Below are 11,829 nucleotides of genomic sequence, written 5' to 3' on the forward strand. Positions count from 1 at the left end.
ACCACTGGAAAAACCATAGCCTTGACTAGATATCCTTTGTTGGCAAAGTAATGTCTCTGCTTTCTACTATGCTGTCTAGATTGGTCATAACTTCTTCCAAGGAGCAAGTGTCTTAATTTCATGTCTACAGTCACCATCTGCAGTGATTTTGGAGCCCCCCAAAATAAAGTCTCTCACTGTTTCCATTGTTTCCCCATCTATTTGCCATGAAATGATGGGACCAGATGCCATGATCTTAGTTTTCTTAATGCTGAGCTTTAAGCCCACTTTTTCACTCTCCATTTTCACTTTCATCAAGTTGCTTTTTAGTTCCTCTTTGTTTTCTGCCATAAGGGCGGTGTCATCCACATATCTGAGGTTATTGATATTTCTCCCGGCAATCTTGATTCCAGCTTGTGTGTCATCTAGCCCAGTGTTTCTCATGATGTACTCTGCATGTAAGTTAAATAAGCATGGTGCCAATATATGGCCTTGACATACTCCTTTCTTTATCTGGAACCAGTCTGTTGTTTCATGTCCAGTTCTAACTGTTGCTTCCTGACCTGCATACAGATTTCTCAAGAGGCAGGTCAGGTGGTCTGGTATTCCCATCTCTTTCAGAATTTTCCACAGTTGGTTGTTATCCACACAGTCAAAGGTTTTGGCATAGTCAATAAAGCAGAAATAGATGTTTTTCTGGAACTCTCTTGCTTTTTTGATAATCCAACGGATGTTAGCAATTTGATCTCTGGTTCCTCTGCCTTTTCTAAAACAAGGTTGAACATCTGGAAGTTCATGGTTCACATACTGTTGAAGTCTGGCTTGGAGAATTTTGAGCACTACTTTACTAGCATGTGAGATGAGTGCAATTGTGCAGTAGTTTGATCATTCTTTGGCATTGCCTTTCTTTGGGATTGGAGTGAAAACTGACCTTTTCCAGTCCTGTGGCCACTGCTGAGTTTTCCAAATTTGCTGGCATACTGAGTGCAGCACTTTCATAGCATCATCTTTTAGGATTTGAAATAGCTCAACTGGAATTGCATCATCTCCACTAGCTTTGTTAGTAGTGATGCTTCCTAAGGCCCACTTGACTTCGCATTTCAGGATGTCTGGCTCTAGGTGAGTGATCATACCATCATGATTTTCTGGGTTGTGAAGATCTTTTATATATATATGACTGATTCATAATGTATAACAGAAATGAACACAACATTGTAAGCAGTTATTCTCCAATTCTCTGATAGCTCAGTTGGTAAAAAATGCGCCTGTAATGCAGGAGACCCCAGTTCAATTCCTGGGTCTAGAAGCTCCCCTGGAAAAGGGATAAGCTACCCATTCCAGTTTTCTTGGGCTTCCCTTGTGGCTCAGCTGGTAAAGAATCTGCCTGCAATGTGGGAGACCTGGGTTCGATCCCTGGGTTGGGAAGATTCCCCTGGAGAAGGGAAAGGCTCTCCACTCCAGTATTCTGGCCTGGAGAATTCCATGGACGGCATAGCCCATGGGGTCCCAAAGAGTCAGATAGAACTGAGCAACTTTCACTTTCAGAAACTTAAAAAATGAAAAAGAACTTAAGAGCATTTGTAGGCGCTTCCCTGGCAGTCCAGTGGTTGACTTCACCTTCCAATGCAGGGGGTGTGGGTTTAATCCGTGGTCTGCAAGCTAAGGTCCCACATGCCTTGCAGTCAAGAAACCATCACATAAAACAGAAATGATATTGTAACAAATTTAGTAAAGACTTAAAAATAGTTCACATCAAAAAAAAATTCTTTAAAAAAGAGAAGAAACCAAAACTGTAGATCTCAAAACCAGCACAGACTAGGATATTTTTTTTAGCTAATTATTTGAAGTCATTTTGTCTCAGATGGTTAACTAGATAAGCAAGCAAAAATAAGATTTTTTCCCTTAGCGAGATACTTTCCCTACTGTAAAATCAATTTATTGCAATAAAATATTTATTATTTTGTCCAGAAAATGTATTTTTTGTGAGAAAACCTTATTCCAAAATGGAGGACATAATTAGCCCCCACCTTCTTTTCTTTGAAGTCATTGTTAATGATATGGCTTAGGACAAAAACTTGATCTCTCCAAATTTCAGTTTCCTTATTTGTAAAATGAGGGCAGGAATAGTGCCACATCATAGGATATGGAAATTAAATCTCAAAATAGAGAGAAAGCACTTATGATAGAATATCTGACACAACAGTGATATGTATTAGCCAAGGTTAATAAGCCATGGTCTTGAAACTTTTCTATTTGTATGGAATCCATGATGGCCTAAATATTTTCAGGCACACACATATTAGGTGACCTTTGGCAATGGGTTAATAAGAAATATATTAAGAAAAAAATGGGAAAGTTTGTTTGCTTGGTATTAAGGGAAATACTGAGGATTTTTTTCATATCTTCATGAAAAGTGCTTTATAAGTTTTTAAATATATAGATAATATGGTATAGATACAGATATAGTTATCAATTCAATCACATTTGGGAGTGGGGCTTCAACATGTGAATTGGAGGGAATATGATTCAGACCATATTGGAGAAGGAGAGCAGGCGGTAGGGAATTGCTTCTGACTGAGAGCCACTGGCATAAAGGCGTGAAAGAATGTGGTGAGAAATAAAATATTTCCTGCCATAAATAGGCAGTAAACAAAGGATGTCAAAGTTATCAGTGATTGTGATCACCCCTGATGGTGAGCTCTGAGGAATTCCTGCCATCTAGCAGCCATCAGACTGCAGTCACCCCTAACAATGCTAAGGACACTCCTGATGAGGAAACGCAAGATACGGGGCCCAGGTAGCTGCGGTGCATATCAAAGGAATGATTTCAGTGATCCCAGACTGTACATCGTCCAATACATAGAAAGGTGCTAAATTCCTTAACTTGGGATATCTAGTTTTCTTTTATTAATAGCAGCCTTCTATTCTGACTATGTGGTGGTGCTGCAGAAACCCCTATATCCTGGCTTCCCCCTCTTACTCTTTGAAACAGTTTTCTCAGTGTTTATATGAAAGGCTGTCTGCCAGGCTTAAAGTCCTAAATATATCTGCTGAATAAAATATAACTCTGTGCTTTTAGATTGTGCATTATTTTTCAGTTTACAGTGGCATGTTAAAGGGAAGTTCTCGCTGAGGGGTAAGTAAATTGAGACCATATCATAAATGGCTTTCTACCCTACCCTAAAGAGTATGGCTTTTATTGTAAGGCTTCAAGGTGATATGTGACATGGACTATTTAAAATTAATATTTTTTAAAATGCCTAAAATAAACTACCACAGGCATGTCCATAGCACGCAAACACAATGAACAATACTGTGTAGCTGGGACCTCCCTGGTGGCCCAGTGGTTAAGAATCCACCTTGCAATGCAGGGGACTTGGGTTCAAGCCCTTGTCAGGGAAATAAGATCCCATGTTTGGTAGGGCAATTAAGCCCGTGCCACAACTAGAAAGAAGTCCACGTGCCCGCCACAAGTCCAGTGTAGCACAGATAAGACCCATGCATGCATGCATGCTAAGTCACTTTGGTCGTGTCTGACCCTGCGCAATCCTATGGACAGCAGCCCACCAGGCTCCTCTGTCCATGGGATTCTCTAGGCAAGAATACTGGAGTGGGTTGCCATTGCCTTCTCCACAACTAAGATCCAATACATCCCCAAAATAAATATTTTTTAAAAACTGTATAGCCATTAAAAGCCAGTAAAATGATATTCATATAGATGATGTGGATAAATGTATATATTTATGTAATACTTACAGATGTCTTCAACCTAGGAAAACATGGTCATTTGTAAAAGATCACTCTGATGGCAGTTTAGATTCTAGAGCAGTGATTCCCTTCAAGTAAATCCCTTCATTTTATTTAAAAATTCAAATACATTTAAAGAACTGTTTTCTGAGAGTATGCAGATTTTGAAGTTGGACAGTCTTCTAAAATTATTATTGTGAGCTAACAGAGTGGAGAGTGATTTCTTGTGCCCAGACAAAAATTTTTTTAAAGGCAGCCTTTACTATGTCAGTTCTCCAAACCATTTTTAAACTTTTATCAGTAGTGATATCTCTAAGTCTGATGGCTTATATTCTAAAGAAAGTATTGGAAATGGCATAGCCTGCTGGTTGGGGAGACTTGCTAAGATGTTATTGTTGATAACAATATTGATGAGAACTTATGTGAAGGCTTTTGGGGGACTAGAGAGAAGAGATTGGATTGCAGAAACATTTCTAATTTAAAATTCAGAGAACTTAATGGTCCATTATGATTCCCTAGTGGCTCAGTGGTAAAGAATCTGAGTGCAATACAGGAGCCACAGGAGACATGGATTCAATCCTCGGGTCTGGAAGATCCCCTGGAGGAGGGCATGGCAACCCACTCCCGTATTCTTGCCTGGAGAATCCCATGGACAGAGGAGCCTGGCTGGCCACGGTCCATAGGGTTGCAAAGAGTGGGACAAGACTGGAGCAACTTAGGATGCACACATGTAATGGTCCAGTATCTGTGAAGAGGGAGGAGTTGAAGATGACACTCCAAGCCAGCTTTCTGGCTTGGGTTTCTGGGTTGATAGTAGTACCACTCCCTGAGATAGCAAATAAAGGAGGAGGAAGAGGTCTTGGAGGAGGTGCAGGGGAAGATAAACTTTGAGCATTTTAAGTCTGAGATGCCTACATGGCATCCAGGCAGAGATATCTAGTAGTAAGTTAGAAACATGGATCTGGAGATAGAGACATGAGAGTTATTAGGCTTGGGTGTGGTAGAGGCTAAGAATGAAGTAGTTGAGAGAAAAGTATTAAAAAAAAACTGAACACAACCTAGAGGGACACTAATATTTGGTGGTTTTGTTTATAACAAACAAGGGTGTTATAGGAAACAAGGGTTGGAAATTCTGTAAAGGAAACTACAAAAGAAAGATAGAATAAGGAGAAAATGCATTAGAAATAATCACATGGAAATAAGAAGAGAAGAAAGTGTTACAAAAGTTTGGTCAGGTATATGAAACTGCTGAATAAAGATCAAGGAGTACAAGGTCTTAAATTAGACCATTGATTTTAGCCATTGGTGACTTTAATGAAATCAGTATAATTAAAGCATATCAAAAAAATAATTCTCACAAGAAATTTTGATGCACTAGCCTAGACACTAGCTCATGGAGCAAAGGATCTTTTTATTTTAAACCTACTTCATCAGCAATCTTGCTACGCTCTCCTCTTTTGTTCTCTTGAAGGGTGCCTTTCTTGAAATTAAATGTGACTCTCTTGCCACGTTCTCTTCTGTAATCCTTTACCTATTTTAGCTCTGTCCAACAACATCTTGTTACGTTTTATATTACAATGTATTATTATCTCTTTTTATAACTGGAGAATCGTTAGATCCTTAATGATAGAACTTTACATTCCCCATAATTTCTGTGTAGCATCCAAGTATTTAGGCTGAACTTTGGGAAAGATGTAAATGGCTCTAAGCAATGTTCCCATAGGCAAGACATCAGGAGCATTATTGCCCACATGGAAGTTTCAACTGTTCATTGACCAGGGCTACATGGGAATCAGTATCCAGGGTTCACAAAAGAAAGATAAGAGCCACATAAAATACTGGAGGACAAATGACAGTTTTCTTCACGGCTCTCTCTATCCATCTCTCCAATTAATGATTCCCACTCCTTATTGAAGAATGAAGGTTATTTTAGCGTTGAAGGCAGAGGTAGGTAGAGTTGAACTAGGATTGTTCTGTGGGTGAGATTTTAATATGGAAAAGGATTAGACAGAGGGTCTCAAACTTGTGGTCACAGGACCTTTTTTATAATTGAATATAGTTATATTGAAATAATATAACTGTATAATATTGTCCCCCTCCCAGACCAGGGGCCCAACGTGTGAAATAATAACTATATAATATAGTTATATTGAAAACTAATAGAGGACCCACAGATTTGATACACACACACACACACACACACACACATATATATGTAATTTAGCTTAGAAGACATTTGTTTCCCAACTTCATATGTTGGAACCTATATGATGGTATTTGCAGGTGGGGCTTCTGGGAGGTGATTTGGTTATGAGGGTTCTGCCCTCTTGAATGGGATTAGTACTTTTATGAGAGATCCCAGAGACCTCCTTTACCCTCTTCCACCACGGGGGGACACAAAGAGAAGCCCACTGTCTGTGAACCAGGGAGCCAGACTTCACCAGGCATTGAATCAACTCAACATTGTCTCATAGTCATTGAGGCTTTGTTGATTCTGGTTTTATTTATTTTTAAAATAACTTTGTTTATTTATTTTTGTCTGTGCTCGGTCTTTGTTGTTGTATGGGCTTTTCTCTATTTGCGGTGAGTGGGGACTATTCTGCAGTTGTGGCCGGTGGGCTCAGTGGTTGCAATTCCCAGGCTGTAGAGCACAGGTTCAGCATTCGTGATGCGCAGGCCTAGTTGCTCCTAGGCATGTGGGTCCTCCCAGACCAGGGGCCCAACGCGTGTCTCCTGCATTGGCAGGCTGACCCTTTATCACTGAGTCACCAGGGAAGCCCCTGGTTTTATTTTTTGTTTTTGCTTTTTTCTCTTTTGCTTCAGTTTGGATGGCTTCTGTTGCTTTGCCTTTAAGTTCACTTTTATTCTATAGTATCTAATTCTTGCCAAGCCCATCTGCTTAATGGATTTAAGATACTATATTTTTCAGTCCTAGATTTCCATTTGGTTCTTTTTATAGTTTCCATTTCTCTATTAAGATTTTCTGTTTATTCCCTTATTATATTTATATTTTCCTTTGAGTAACACATTTATAATAGCTGCTTGAAAAATTGTATCCCCTATTTCCATCATCTCTCTCATTTCTGAGTTCATAAGTTTTTTCTCCTGGTCAAGAGTAACATTTTCCAATTTTCCTCATGCCTAGTAATTTTTTTCTTATGCTGGATGCCATAGACTCTCCTTTGGGCAATTTTTGTTGTCTTTCTTAATAGAGTATTCTTAATAATTAACTTTTTAATAGTTGTTCAGGTAGTCAATTTACTTGCATTTCAGTGTGGTACTTTCAAGGTTTGTTTTTAAGCTCTTTTTTATACAGAACTAGAGTAACCTTTACTCTAAGGCACCACTGTCCTATATGAAATTCACTAGCTATGTTTAGCTGTTAAGCCCTTGAACTGTGACTAGTCCAAACGGAAGTGTGCTGTAAATGAAACACGAACACTGAATTTCAATGCTTAGTATGAAAAAACATAAAATATCTCATATTCTATGTTGGGTACATGTTAAAATGACAATATTTGGGATATTCTGGGTTAAGTAAAATATTTTATTAACAATTTTATCTGTTCATTTTTACTTTTTTCAAGAGGTTACTGCTGCTGTGGCTGCTGCTGCTAAGTCGCTTCAGTCGTGTCCGACTCTGTGCGACCCCATAGACGGCAGCCCACCAGGCTCCCCCGTACCCGGGATTCTCCAGGCAAGAACGCTGGGGTGGGTTGCCATTTCCTTCTCCAATGCATAAAAGTGAAAAGTGAAAGAAGTTGATCAGTCGTATCAGACTCTAGAGACCCCATGGACTGCAGCCTACCAGGCTCCTCCGTCCATGGGATTTTCTAGGCAAAAGTACTGGAGTGGGGTGCCATTGCCTTCATTTTTACTTTTTTCAAGAGGTTACTAGGAAATTTTGTTTATCTACCTATCTGGGAAAATAACTTAATTTTGTTTGGGGCAGTGAGTAGGGATCCAGTCTTAGAACTTCTGGAACTGTTTCTTCGTGCCAGCAGTCTTGGTGACCTTGAGCACATTGAGGCTCACTGTCCCTTGCAAGTGCAAGGGACCCGCACTTGCCCACTGTGACAAAGTCCCCGATCCAGATGTCCCGGAAGCAGAGGGAAAGGTAGAGAGACATGTTCTGGTGGCATTTCTGGAAGCAGGTGTACTTTTGGATGCAGTGAAGGCAGTCTCCAGGTGACAATGGTCCCCTGTATCTTTATCTTGGTCACCATCCCAGACAGGATCTGCCCTTGGATGGAGACATTACCAGTTAAAGGGCGTTTCTTGTCAATGTAGGTGCCTTCGATAGCCTCCTTCAGTGTCTCAAAGCCCAAACCAACATTCTGGTAATATCACGGGACCTTCTCCTTGCCACTTTCTCCAAGCAGGACCCTCTTCTTATTTTGAAAGTTGGTAGGTTGCTTTTGGTAAGCACACTTTGTCTAAAGGTCCACCATGTTCCTGGTTACTTGGAAAAAAGGTAGAAATTTTATGTTTGTGATATCTTGTATTTCTGTTGAATAATGCCGCTATAGTGCTAGATTCTCCCTACTACTAAGACTCAGCCTTTCTAGGGTGTCTACTAAATTATTGGGATGGTTAATGAGATTTCTACACTGTGGTTGGTTGAAACGCTAACATCTCCCATCCCTATGCAATCTCTGGTCATTGCTCAGATCATAGCTCCCTAGAAGTTCTCTAAAAGCTGTTCTTCGCCTAGTCTCCTGGAGTCCTTGCCTGTGCACAATTCTTTGTGCAGCTTTCTTCTCCCTGATATCTGATCTGCGTCACCTCAGCTCAGTGACACCACCATCCTTTGTTTGGCCTTTCCCTGTGCTGTAGTCTGAAAAGTGCGTACACACAGAAAGCTGTGGTGATCCTCAAGCTTGTTCATTTGTTTCCCTTTTATTAGGAATCAGAATTCTATGTTTCCTATTGACCAGTATCTAAAAACAGTTATTATACTGTGGAAGGTCTTATGTTCAGTATCAGTTGTTATATCATGATTGAAACCAGAAATCTTTATCATGATCTTTCATTTCCATGTTTCAGATTTTCCCTAAATGTCTGATGAGCATTGCTTGCCAAGCCATAATTTCATACGTGGCAGTGTAAAAACTGACTGCGACTTTTGTGTCAATGGGTAGGGCTTTGTCAAACTGGAAAGTTTTACCTTAATGAGAATGCATGATAAGTGGATCATAGACGTTGTATCCCCATAATAGGCACTTTTGGATACCTATCCTGAATTCATTTTTAGTTTTTCTCTTGCTAACATAGGCCTGTTTAGGTCCAGGTGTTTACTCTTTTCTGCCTAACCATGTTCTAATCGGGTGAATCTGTCCTGAGTTCAAAGATGCATCCTGATTGAGCTAAGCTAAAACACAACAATTCCAGTCCCTCTTCCTATGACTTCTTAAGGCACAGAAATGTGTTGCAATTTTGATCAATGAGACGTGAAGAAAAGCCACTGAGAACTTCTGTAAAAGGTTCCTTAAATCTTAAAAAAAAAAAAAAAAAAAGAAAGAAAGAAAGAAAAGAAAACATAGTTCCTCTTCTTTTAGATGTTCTCAAGTCTGAGAAAATGATCCCTGGGGATGAAATCTGGAGAAGAATGGAAAGATGCTGGCCCTTGACTGTATTATTCAGCCTCTGACTTGAAAAGCCCTATGCTAGTCACTCTTCCTCCAAACATGTAAGATGTTACAACTCTATATTGTTAAAACAGATTTCTGGTACTTAAAAAGTCATTGTAACTGGTACAAATTCAGAATGTAAATGAGTTAACACTCAGTGGGGTATTCTAGATCTAGATTTTCCAAGCTTATATTTCCAGTGACTGAGGATTACTGAGATGAAAGACTTGAACGGAATCAACAGGTCTTAAAGTTCTGAATGGAACACTGGTATTAAGTTATTTTGGGGCTAGAATCAACAGCTCTCTAGTATTCTTTGAGTCTGAAAACTGGCAGCAGCTGGTGAGACAGAAAGTAGGTACTTTTTAAGGCATTCACATATTTTCAAGGACCTGATCTCTGGAAGTTGACATGTCTAGGTGGGAATGAGTTAAAGTAAGAACTGGCTGAAGCTCTTGGGTATCCCTTTTAAAAAATTTCAATAATTTACATGCCACAACATTCACCATTTTAAAGTGTACAGTTCTGTGGTTGTTAGTGTAAGTGTACCACTATCACCACTATCTAATTACACAACATTTTCCATTCATCAGTTGAAAGACATTTAGATTGTTTCTACTCTATAGCTATTGTGAATAATTGCTTTGGCAATTCTGGGTCTTTTGTGGTTTCATATAAATTTTAGGATTATTTAGTTCTGTGAAAGATGTCATGGGTGTTCTGATAGAGATTGCATTAAATCTGTAGATTGCTTTGAATAGTATACCCATTTTAACAATATTAATTCTTCTAATCCAAGAGCATGGGATAGCGTCCCATTTCTTTGAATAATTTTTAGTTTCCTTTATCAGTGCTTTACAGTTTTCAGTGCATAGGTCTTTCACCCCCTTGGTTAAGTTTATTCCTAGGTATTTTATTTTTTTGACATGATTTTAAGCAGGATTTTTAAAAATTTTCTCTTTATGATGTTTCATCATTAATGTAAAGAAATGCAACATATTTCTGTATATTAATCCTGTATCCTCTCTCGGTGCTGACTTCATTTATTTGTTCTTACAGTTTTTGGTGGAAACTTTCGGGTTCTCTATACAGAGTGTCGTGTCATCTGCAAACAGTGACAGTTTGACCTCTTCCTTCCAGTTTGTATACCTTTATTTCTTTTCTTGTCTGATTGTTGTGGCTAAGACTTCCAGCACTAAGCTGAATAGAAGAGGTAGGGTGGACATCTTTTGTTCCTGAACTTAGTAGGAAGGCTTTCAGCTTTTCACCATTGAGTATTATATTGGCTATGGGTTTGTTGTAAATGGCCTAAGTTGTTGTTCAGTCACCCAGTCATGTCCAACTGTTTGAGACTCCGTGTACTGTAGCACAATAGGCCTCCCTGTCCCTCAGCATCTCCAGAGTTTGCCCAAGTTCATGTCCATTGCATTGGTGATGCCATCCAGCTATCTCATCCTCTGATGCCCTCTTCTCCTTCTTCCCTCAGTCTTTCCCAGCATCAGGGTCTTTTCCAATGAGTCGGATGTTCACTGTTGATTATATTAAGTTCTCTATACTCATGTTGGTGAGAGTTTTTAATCATAAATGAATGTTGAATTTTGTCAAATGTTTTTCTCCACATCTTTTGAGATGACCATGTGGTTTTTGTCTTTCCTTTTGTTAATGTGATGTATCACATTGATTGATTTGCATATGTCAAACCATCCTTGTGACCGTGGAATGAGTCCAACTTGATCATGGTTTATGATCCTTTTTAAGCATTATTGGATTTGGTTTGCTAATATTTTGCTGAGGATTTTTGCATCTATATTCATGAAAGATATTGACCAATAGTTTTCATTTTTTGTATTGTTTTTTTCTGGTTTTGGTATTAAGGTGATGGTGGCCTCACAGAATGAGTTTAAGAGTTTTCCTTCCTCTTGAATTTTTGAAATAGTTTGAGAAGGATAGGTGTAAATTCTTCTTTGAAGTTTTGTAGAACTTTCCAGTGAAGCAATCCTGTCCTGGACTTTTGTTTGCATGGAATGTTTAAAATTACAGATTCTATGGCACTTCCAGTGATCTGTCCAAATTATGTTTCATCTTGACTCAATTTTGGTATGCTGAATGTTTTAGAATTTGTCCATTTCTTCTCAGTTGTCCAATTGGTTGTCATATAATTGTCCATATATTCTCTTATGAATTTTTTTGTATTTCTATAGTATCAGTTGTTATTTTTCCTGTTTCATTTTTTATTTTGTTTGTGTTTTCTCTCTTTTCTTAGTGAGCCAGGCTAGAGGTTTGTTGATTTGTTCATATTATCAAAAATTCAACTGTTAGTTTTATTGATTTTTTTTCTATTTTTAAAAAATGTTATTTATTTATTTCATTTTTGATTTTTATTGCTTCATTCCTTCTACTGACTTTGGGTTTTGTTTGCTCTTTTGCTAGTTCTTTTTTCTAAGTTAGGTTGTTTATTTGAGATTTTTCTTTT

General features: G+C 38.6%; 1 pseudogene; it reads right to left on the bottom strand.

Annotated features, from left to right (window-relative positions):
• Positions 1-7,695: 7,695 nt before the first annotated feature.
• LOC102266871 (small ribosomal subunit protein uS17-like) lies at positions 7,696-8,177 on the bottom strand (annotated as a pseudogene).
• Positions 8,178-11,829: the final 3,652 nt, after the last annotated feature.

The sequence above is a fragment of the Bos mutus genome, chromosome 5 (genome assembly GCF_027580195.1).
Source record: "Bos mutus isolate GX-2022 chromosome 5, NWIPB_WYAK_1.1, whole genome shotgun sequence".
Lineage (NCBI taxonomy): Eukaryota > Metazoa > Chordata > Mammalia > Artiodactyla > Bovidae > Bos > Bos mutus.